This window comes from Chiloscyllium plagiosum, chromosome 37, assembly GCF_004010195.1.
Source record: "Chiloscyllium plagiosum isolate BGI_BamShark_2017 chromosome 37, ASM401019v2, whole genome shotgun sequence".
Taxonomy (NCBI): domain Eukaryota; kingdom Metazoa; phylum Chordata; class Chondrichthyes; order Orectolobiformes; family Hemiscylliidae; genus Chiloscyllium; species Chiloscyllium plagiosum.
The window spans coordinates 1,513,467-1,523,443 of NC_057746.1; the positions used below are offsets into that span (position 1 = coordinate 1,513,467).

The 9,977-nt window shown below is 43.6% G+C and overlaps 1 protein-coding gene across 1 annotated transcript in view; it reads left to right on the forward strand.

Annotated features, from left to right (window-relative positions):
• The first annotated feature begins 3,670 nt into the window (after nt 1–3,670).
• Nucleotides 3,671–9,977, forward strand: part of LOC122541630 (zinc finger protein 271-like) — a 75,818-nt gene continuing 69,511 nt past the window's right edge. Inside the window, exon 1 of the mRNA XM_043678548.1 lies at nt 3,671–3,705. The gene's annotated coding sequence lies outside the window, so the exon portion shown is untranslated. The remainder of the gene's footprint in view (nt 3,706–9,977) is intronic.

The following is a 9,977-nucleotide window of genomic DNA, read 5'->3' on the forward strand; positions in this document are numbered from 1 at the left end:
TGGATGCTGCCTGACCTGCTCTGCGGCGGTAAGTGATCTAAAGGGTCCCATTCTTTCTGCCCTTTCGAGTCTTTATTGGTTACCTGCATTTGGCAAGATATCGTAACCGGTAGCCAACAAAGGGCATAATCACTTTCTTCCAGATTAACATCAGGTTTTGAATTGACATATAAAATGAGGGCTTGCCGGACCCAGTGTCGCCCTGAATAGGTTTCTGGGACCACTTTTGACAGTATTTTACCATCTTCCTTTTAGATTTTCCCTTTCTTCCACCCTGATCCCAATTATTTAGCATTCTCCCTAACGGACTATCTTCAGGTACCCCGGGGTATGTGTCATTGTCCCTGTTTAAGCCTACCTTTCCCTTAATCACCTTAGATCCCTTATTTCCCATTTCCGTGGACTTCGTATTTTTCCCGTGATAATCTATCACAATGTAGCCAATTCCCGGACCTTCAGTCCCGTGATCGTCCAGGTTCCTTTGCAGGCACCCCCGGTCTTTGGATTCCTGTGTCCTACGTCTCTGTGACACAAATCACAGGCACCCCGTAGGTACACGTTCCTCCTCAAACACTGTCTCTGCAAAATCCCTCACAGGCGAGCCCCGGTCTCTAGATTCCTGAGTCCCACGTCTCTGTAGAAAAAATCCACAGGCACCCCGTAGGTACCCAGTCCTCCGGAAACACGGTCCCCGCAAGTTTTTTTCTTACCTGGGTTCGGTGCACCGAAATTACTCGGTCGTTAACCGTCCCCACTGCCTCGGGTACACCCCTCCTTTGTTTTCCTGAGCCTCCCGGATATCACTCGCTCAAGCCGCGCGGGGCGACAAGCAAGGAATCAGGGACTGCCGAACTCGGCAGGGTGCACCTTCTCCGATATCCTTCCTCAACTCCCCTCGTGGCCGGAGTGTTGATCCCGGATGACGAGCCCCCAAGTTTTTAGAAACGAAAATCGCTTCTCAATAATCGCTCGAGACAAATTCAGGAAAAGAAAGTTTTATTAACAAGTCAAGTCTGCAGAGTTTGGCACCCTTGAAGAAAAGGCGCGCTGAGGCTTCCAAAGTCTCCCATTATATACAGTACAAGTCCCTCCTCTCCTTGGCTCTAACAAGCCATGAGGTTCACATTCTTAAAAACATCATTATTTTTATCACAAAGTCTGCAACAAAAGGCTCCAGAGTCTCCAAAGTTTGTTGTTTTTCTCACCCTGTAGTCTTATCAGTGAAAGACTTATTCTTCTCTGTCTGTGCTAGCAGTCTTATCAGTCAAGGACTCATCCTTCCCTGCCTGCAGCATTCTGCACAATTTAAACTAGCCTGTTTGTTTTTACTCTGCTCACAAATTGTCAGCATTCTGCACAATTTAAACTATTCTACTTTTGAGTATATAAAATGTTCTAGAAAAGAAACAAAAGTTTTGTCTTTTATTATAGACCAGTCTGTGGTCCAGGCAAATCTTAAAGTTTAAACCGAAATTACCTCTCACAGGCAGCATGTGAATGAGAAATAGATGGGGGTGGGGGGTCGAGGACAGACCCCCAGGGAGTGGGGGTGAACTGGGTGGAATAGTGTGTATCAATATTTTAAAAACGGAATAGAAATAATTTTTAAAAAATAAAAATTGCTGGAAATCTTCAGCATCAAGTCAGGGAACTCTGAAAAGAAACAGCGTTTCAGACTGAGATGACCTTTCATCAAAATTGCGCAGTTGCTGAAAACCTGAAATAAAAGCTAAGTGCTGCAGAAACTCAGCAGGTCCAGGAGAGAGAAAAACAAAGTAAATGTTTAAAGTCCAAGATGACTTTTTGCAACAGGATGTCGGGCAGTGCTTCTGTAACTCAAAAAGAATTCTCTGTTCACCAACAACATCCTTCCTCCTCTATTCCATCCTCCAGTTCCTCTGTCATCTTCGCAACTGTTCTGATTGTGCCACTTCTTTCTCAACCATCTGTGGTGGACAAAGCCCTCAGCAGTGCCCATCTTCTGCACTTCAGACCTCACTCCCTCTCTTTCTTCCTTCCGAATAGGCAAAGTATTTTCTCTGGGGTGGGGGAAGTCCAGAACTAAAGGGCATAGGTTGAGTGTGAGAAGGGAACGATATAAAAGAGACCTAAGGGGCAACTTTTTCACGCAGAGGGTGGTACTTGTATGGAATGAACTGCCAGAGGATGTGGTGGAGGCTGGTACAATTACAACATTTAAAAGACATCTGGATGGGTATATGAATAGGAAGGGTTTAGAGGGATATGGGCTGGGTGCTGACAAATGGGACTAGATTGGGTTGGGATATCTGGTCAGCATGGACGAGATGGACCGAAGGGTCTGTTTCTGTGTTGTACATTTCTATGAAAGCAATTGGATGAGGCTTGGCCTCGTCCACCATCCCACCACCATCTAAATCAAAAAGATGATTCGCCACCATGTCCAGCAGGATGACAGCACCAAAAACCTCACATTTCTCTCTCTTCCCTTTTCAGCCTTCCACAGGGACCACTGGGACATGCTGGTCCACTCCCCTCCATTCCCACGGTATTTACCCAGAAGATGTAACATCTATCTGTTTGCTACTCCCCCCTCAGTATCCCAGGCCCCCCCCCACCACATTGAGGAGATAATACACAGACTGGATGATCGCTTTGCAAAGCACTATGTTCTGTCTACAAAAATGACAGTTTGTTGCCTGCCGATTTAACATACTACCACGTTCCCTGGCCAATATCTTTGCCTTTGGACCTGCTGAGTGCTCCAACAAAGCTCAGCAAAAGCTGGAAGAACAGAATCTCATTTTCCACTTGGGGATCCTGCAGCCTTTGGGATTCAATAGCAAGCTCAATAATTTTAGGGCCTGATCACCTTCTCCCATTTCCATACTCCAACTCCCACACACCAGGTGTTATCATTAAATGTACCACAAACAACTCATTGCCAGCTACTAATGGTCCCTGTACCGATCCTTACTTGTTCATTTGTCTATTCAATTGTTTTTCTTTCTCTCTCTGGGGGCTTCATCTCGATCTATTGTTAACTCCTTCCCCAACCCATCTTCAGCATACCATACCAATCAATCAGCTCTGAAGAAGAGTGCTGGACTTGAAACAGCTAGCTCTGCTTTCTCTCCTCAGATGATGCCAGCCTGATGAGGTTTCTGTTTTTGCGTCCTCCACTTTCACGAGTATCCGTAGTCATCCATCCTCCTGTGACCCTCCCTCCTGTGCATGTGCTGATCCACCAATGCACATCACTGCCTTGGATATTGTGGATCTTCCGCTTCTGATCTTGTCATACACATCCCACTTTGTCAGTTTGAAAATCTCCGAGGATGTAGAATGCTATTCCCACACTAGAAATCTTTGTCAAACATTTATCAGGGGAACTGAGAAGCAGCTGCAATAACTGAGGATTTATTCAGATCGGACAATGACAAGTTTAAATCCCCACCTGATCTGCTGCTCAAAGTTACCTCCATTTCCCCATGATTTGGAGATGTCGGTGTTGCTTCCAATTAAACCTGTTGGACTATAACATGGTGTTGTGTGATTTTTAACTCCATTTCCCCAAGTTTCAGGAAACTCATGTTGCTCCAGAAATATTTGGATTGACTGTGAGAGACGTCAATCAGAGAGCCCACCCACTCTGCCCATTGTCTTCTCTTCCTCTTCCAGAGCTGGTTCACTTCCTATAGGGACTGAAAACCAAGTGAGGAGATGGTGAGTGAAGGAGCAGCTTTTATACAAATTGTATCCCATAATATCCACACCAGTCTTCAGGCAGTCTGACTATCCTGTGGGTAATCGGGTGGAAATGTCCCTTATGCTGTGTGAGAAGATCCAGCTGAGAGAGCTGTTTACTCGGTGCTTTGTGCTGAACTGTGTGACTGGAGCTGTGTGTTGGATATTGAGTGCGTTTATTGGAAACACTTCCCTTCTGATTGCCAGACTGAGTTTTGTTGATGGCTCATTCCTGAATATGAGAAGTTGAGGTTTATTTCTCTGGGAAATGTAGAGTGTCTGAGGATTCATATTATAAGAGTCATGTTGTTGTGTCGCCAAAGTCTTATAAGAACATAGGGGCTGTTCTTTCCTTAGAGAGAAGTGACCGGTGGTGATTTAACCTGAGGGCCATCAGGCCTCGGGCAAGGGAAGAGGTTGAGAAGGGGATTCCTTCATGGTAACCTTGAACCGTGATGGGAATTGAACCCACTCTGTTGGCATCAAGCTATATTGTTGTCCATTGGGCGGCACGGTGACTCAGTGGTTAGCACTGCTGCCTCACAGCGCCAGGGACCTGGGTTCAAGTCCAGCCTCAGACGACTGACTGTGTGGAGTTTGCACATTCTCCCCGTGTCTGCGTGGGTTTTCTGTGGGTGCTCCGGTTTCCTCCCACAATCCAAAGATGTGTAGGTCAGGTGAATTGGCCATGCTAAATTGTCCGTAGTGTTAGGTGCATCAATCAGAGGGGAGTGGGTCTCTTCGGAGGGTCGATGTGGACTTGTTGGCCGACGGGCCAGTTTCCACACTGTAGGGGAATCTAATCTAAACATAGAAACAGACCCCATTGCCAAACAGATATCCTAAACTGATCTCGTCACATTTGCCAGCATTTGGCTCATATCCCTCTGAACCTTTCCAATTAATGTACCCATCCTTTTAAATGTTGTAATTGTACCAGCCTCCACCACTTCCTCTTGCAGCTAGTTCCATATACACACCATTTTCTATGTGAAAACAGTGGCCCTCAGTCACTTTTTAATTTTTCCCCTTTCATCTTAAACTTATGTCCTCTTGCTTTGGAATGCCCTCCCCTTATAAAAAGACCTTGACTATTCACCCTGTCCATGCCCATGATTTTATAAACCTCTAAGGCCATCCCTCAGTCTCCAATGCTCCATGGAAAGAAGCCCCAGCCTATTCAGTCACTCCCTAGAACTCCAATCCCAGCCATGTCTTTGTAAATCTTTTCTGAACCCTTTCTAGTTTAATAACATCTTTCCTATAGCAAGGAGACCAGAATTGAACACAATATTCTAAAAATGGCTGAACCAATGTCCTGTACACTGCAACATGACATCCCAACTCCTATACTCAATGCACTGACCATGAAGGCAAGTGTGTCAAACCATTCTGTCTCACTGTGACTTCACTTTCAAGGAACTATGCACCTCTACTTCTTGGTCTCTTTGGTAACATTCCCCAGGGCCCTACCATTAATTGTATAAGACCTGCCCTGGTTTGCCTTCCCAAAATGCAACACCTCACATTTATCAAATTTATCACTCCTCAGCTCATTGGCCTATCTGATCAAGGTCCCGTTGTGCTGAGATAACCTTCTTCAGTGTCCACAACACCAATAATTTTAGCATCATCTGCAAACTTGCTAACCATCCCTTCTATATACATATCCAAATCATTGATGTAAAAGTTGAAATGAAACAGTCCTGAGGACAAGACAAAGTACGTGTTGCCAGCCAGGGAGTAGGTACTGGGTCTGCGGAATAAGCAGAAGGGGCAGATTGATTTCTTGTTGAGTTCTGTTAGTGTGTTGGCAATTAGCTATCATCCTGTGGGCTGTAAAGGGATCTAGATATTTTCTGTCCTTTCAAATCCCTCCAAGAGTCCAACCACCCTATCTCTGTAACCTCCTCAAATGAAAAACAAAATGGATTTTATAGAGTCTTCTCAACCATCAGATGTCTCAAAGCTCATTACATTCAATGAAGTACTTTTGAAGTGTAGTCACAGTTGCAAGGTAGCATGCACAGCAGATTCCATTAACTGTGGTGTGATAATTGCTAGACAACCATTTTTACTGGTGCTGGCTGAGATATTATTACAATCTCTGCAGAGACTGTGATTTAAAATCCCCTTGATCAATTGTATGGAATCACTCAAATTCAAAGTTTTAAAACTTTTCCTTCAACAAACCAAATAAACAATATCTTGTTGACAACTAGAGAAAAGATATCTCCCCTTAAATTTTAACACAACTGAACATTTCACGGCAGAGTTATATTCTACATGCTGCTACGTGCAGAGTCACTGGTTTTGCAGAGAGCAGATCAACATTGAGAGTACTTTCCAACAGCTTCACTTCTTTCAGTTTCATTGATTTGTAACTGAGTGACCAACAAAAGCTGTTTCTGAGTTTTCATGAAGTTCTGAACCAGCTATCAATGTTAATGCTCCCTCCAGCAATTCTTTTGCAGGACTCATTAGGACAATTTTTTCCAAGTCTTTAGATATCCTCTGGCTTTTTTTTTAAACAGAGACCATGTTCCTTCCCAAATTCTATCTGGCAGTTCACAGAAAGGACACCCTTTCCTCTCTGCTGATTACACTGGCTGTAATCCTTGGTCTCTGCCAGAGAAATGGACCAAGGTGTCCCAAAGGGGATGGTCCTTGTGAAATGTTGACTAGGGAGGGGAGGGGATTATGAGCTGGTGGTAGCATCCTGCTGAAGACGGTGGAAATGGCAGCTAATGATCTTTTGGATCTGGATGCTGGTGAGCAGGTAAGTGAGGGCCAGTTGCATCCCATCACTGCTGTGGGAGGGAAGTGAGGGATGAAGTGTGGAAGATGGCTGAAGACCCTATCAATCGCCATGGTGGGGAATCCTTGGTTGAGGAGAAAGGTGGGCATTTCTGAGGGCCTCTTGAAGAGGCTGTCATCATTGGAACAGATGCAACAGAGATGGAGAAACTGGGAGGATGGAATAGAGTCTTTACAGGAATTAGTGTGATGATGCATAGTCATGGCGACTGTAGGAATCACTGGACCCGAAACGTTAACTCTGTTTTCTCTCTATGAATACTGCTGGACCTGCTCAATTTATCCAGCAATTTCTGTTGTTATTTCTGATTTACAGCATCTGCAGTTTTTTTTAAATTATAGAATTCATAAAACACTCCAATCCAAGATTAGAGTTCTAAGTCTGAACAAAGGAAACTACTATACTATGAGGGGTGATTTGACTGCAATAGATTAGATAACACAAGTTAGACATGGTAATGGTTAATATTTAAGGAACAAATGCATATATTGCAACTGTTGTATCTTTCTTTCGGATTAAATAACATGATATGAAATGTGACCCAACAATGTCCAATAAATGAGATTGAAATTTATTTTAGTTCCAAAGAGAAGACATATAAAGTTGCTGGAAAAAGTAGCAAGCCTAAGGATTGCGAGCTATTTAGAATTCAGAGGTTGATTAAGAGTGAAAAATAGATTGAGAATAAACTTGCAAGGTACATAAAAGCAGACAGAGCTTCTATATATAAAAGAGGAAAAATGATTAGCGAAGACCAAATGTTGACTTGTAGACTTAAATAGGAGAATTGATAATGGAGAACAAGGAAATGGCATAGCAATTAAAGTAACTAGTTCTGTGTTTCCAAAAGAAGACACAAATAACTTCCCAAAAATGGTAGGGAAGCAAGGTTTATTAAGAAGGAGCAATTGAACAAATTTAGTATTCGTTTGAAAAAAAAACATTGGAAAAAATTAATCAGACTAAAAGCTGATAAATCCCCAGGGCTAAATAATTTGCTTCCCCGTGTAATAAAGGAAATAATGAGTGCACTCACTTTTTTTAATACTCTGTAGGTTCTGGAACTATCCTGGTAAATTAGTGGCAAATGTAACTTCACTATTTACAAAAGGAGTGAGAAAATGTAAAGTTAGAGACCGGTTAGCCTATCGTCAGTAGAAGGAAAAATGCTATTACAAAGGATAACAGGGCATTTAGAAAATACCAACAGGATTACACAAAATCAGCATGGATTGTGATGTTTTTGTGTTTCATGAGCTTACTGGAGCTTTCTGAGGAACAGATTGGTGTATTTGGATTTTCAGAAAACTTTTGTTAAAGTTCCACATAAGAAATTATTGTGCAAAGTCAAAGCATGTAGGATTGTTGAATTTGCTGATGTGGATTGAGAATTGGTCAGCAAAGAGGGAACAGAGAATAGGAATAAATAATCTTTTCCAGCATGGAATGTGTTGACCAGTGGGGTACCACAGAGATTAGTGTTTGGGCCCCAGCTATTCACAATACCACTGCATACATTAGAGAGAATATTTCCAAGTATACTGGTGAAACAAAATTAGGTGGATTTCGAATGATGAGGGAATTTTGAATGATGCGGGAATAAAGACATTTGAAGGCTATTTAGACAAGTTGAGTGAGTGTAAGATGCAGTGTAGTGTGCAAAAGTACAAAGTTGTCTACTTTTGGTGCAAAATACAGTGACATTAGAATGGAATACAATTTAAATGGTGATATACTGGGAAGTATTGATGCATAAATGAACCTGGGGGTCTTTCTGACACCAGTCACAAGCATATAGATACAGCAAGCAGTTAGAAAGGCGAATGGCTTGTTGGCCAACATTGCATAAGAGCAAGAAATATTAATGAAGCTGTACAGTGTCTTTGCAAGACCATTATGGCACATTGGTCATCTCTTGAGAAAGGATACACTTGTCATAGAGGGAGTATAGTGAAGGTTTACCAGACTAATTTCATGGATGACAGGTTTGTCATAGGAGGAGAGGTTGTGTCGACTTGGCCTGTATTCACTGGAGTTTAGAAGAATGAGTGGAGATTTCTTTAAAGTGTATAACTCTGATGAGGTTGGACACATTGAATGCATGAATGATGTTTTCCCGAGCTGGGGAGGTGAGGGGTACAAAGCAAGGCGTCATGTTCTTATGATACACGGCAGTTATTTTGGACAATGATGAGAAATGTCTTCACTTAGAGACTGCTGAATCTGTGTAATTCTCTATCACAGAAGTCTGTGAAAGCTGAGTCATGCTTAAGAAAGAAATAAGTTTCCAGAGGCTTAATGTGTTCAGGAGTACAGGGGGAAGAGTAAGAGTATGATGTTAAAATAGACAATCGGGCTTGATATTGTTGACTGGTGGAGTAGGCTTAATCAGCCAGATGGCCTATTACCGCTTGAATTTTGTATATTTCTCTGTTTGAACATTATCTGAACAATGCAGTGAGGGTAGCAAAGGCATGAAATGTACTCTAGTTGAGGCATTTCAATGTCCAACACCAGGAGTGGCTTGATAGCACCACTAATTGGCCAAATCCGAATTAAATTAGAATTGCTACAGTGTGGAAACAGGCCCTTCTGCCCAACCAGTCCACACCGACCCTCTGAAGAGTAACCTACCCAGACCCATTTCCATCTGACGAATGCACCTAAGACTATGGGCAATTTAGCATGGCCAATTCACCTGATCTGCACATCTTTGGACTGTGGGAAGAAACTGGAGCACCCGAAGGAAACCCACGCAGACACTGGGACCCTGGTGCTGTGAGGCAGCAGTGCTAACCACTGTGCCGCCCCAAAATGTACCTACTTGTTAGAACTGATGAATTAAACTCGAGGATGTGGTGCTGGAAAAGCACAGCAGGTTAGGCAGCATCCAAGGAGCAGGAGAATCGATGTTTCGGGCATAAGTCCTTCATCAGGAATGAGGCTTGTGGGCTGGGTGGCTGAGAGATAAATGGGAGGGAGTTGGAGCTGGGGAGGAAGGGGGGAAGGTAGCTGAGAATGCAATAGGTAAGTGAGGGTGGGGGAGAAGGTGATGGGTGAAGTGGATAGATGGGAAAGGCAATGGACCGGTCAAGAGGGCGGTGTCGAGTTGGAGGCTTGGGACTACGATAAGGTGGGGGGAAGGGAAATGAAACTGGTGAAATCCACGTTAATCCCATCTGGTTGCAGGATCCCAAGGTGGAAGGTGAGGCATTCTTCCTCCAGGCGGCGGGTGGTTAGAGTTTGGTGATGTAGGAGGTCCAGGACCTGCATGCCCTTGGTGAAGTCAGAGGGGGAGTTGAAGTGTTCAGCCACGGCACGGTGGGGTTGGTTGGTGCAGGTGTCCCAGAGAAGTTGGCACCCTGTCTCCCCAATGTAGAGGGTGCAATGGATACAGTAGATGACATTTGTGGAGGTGTAGTAAACTTCTGTC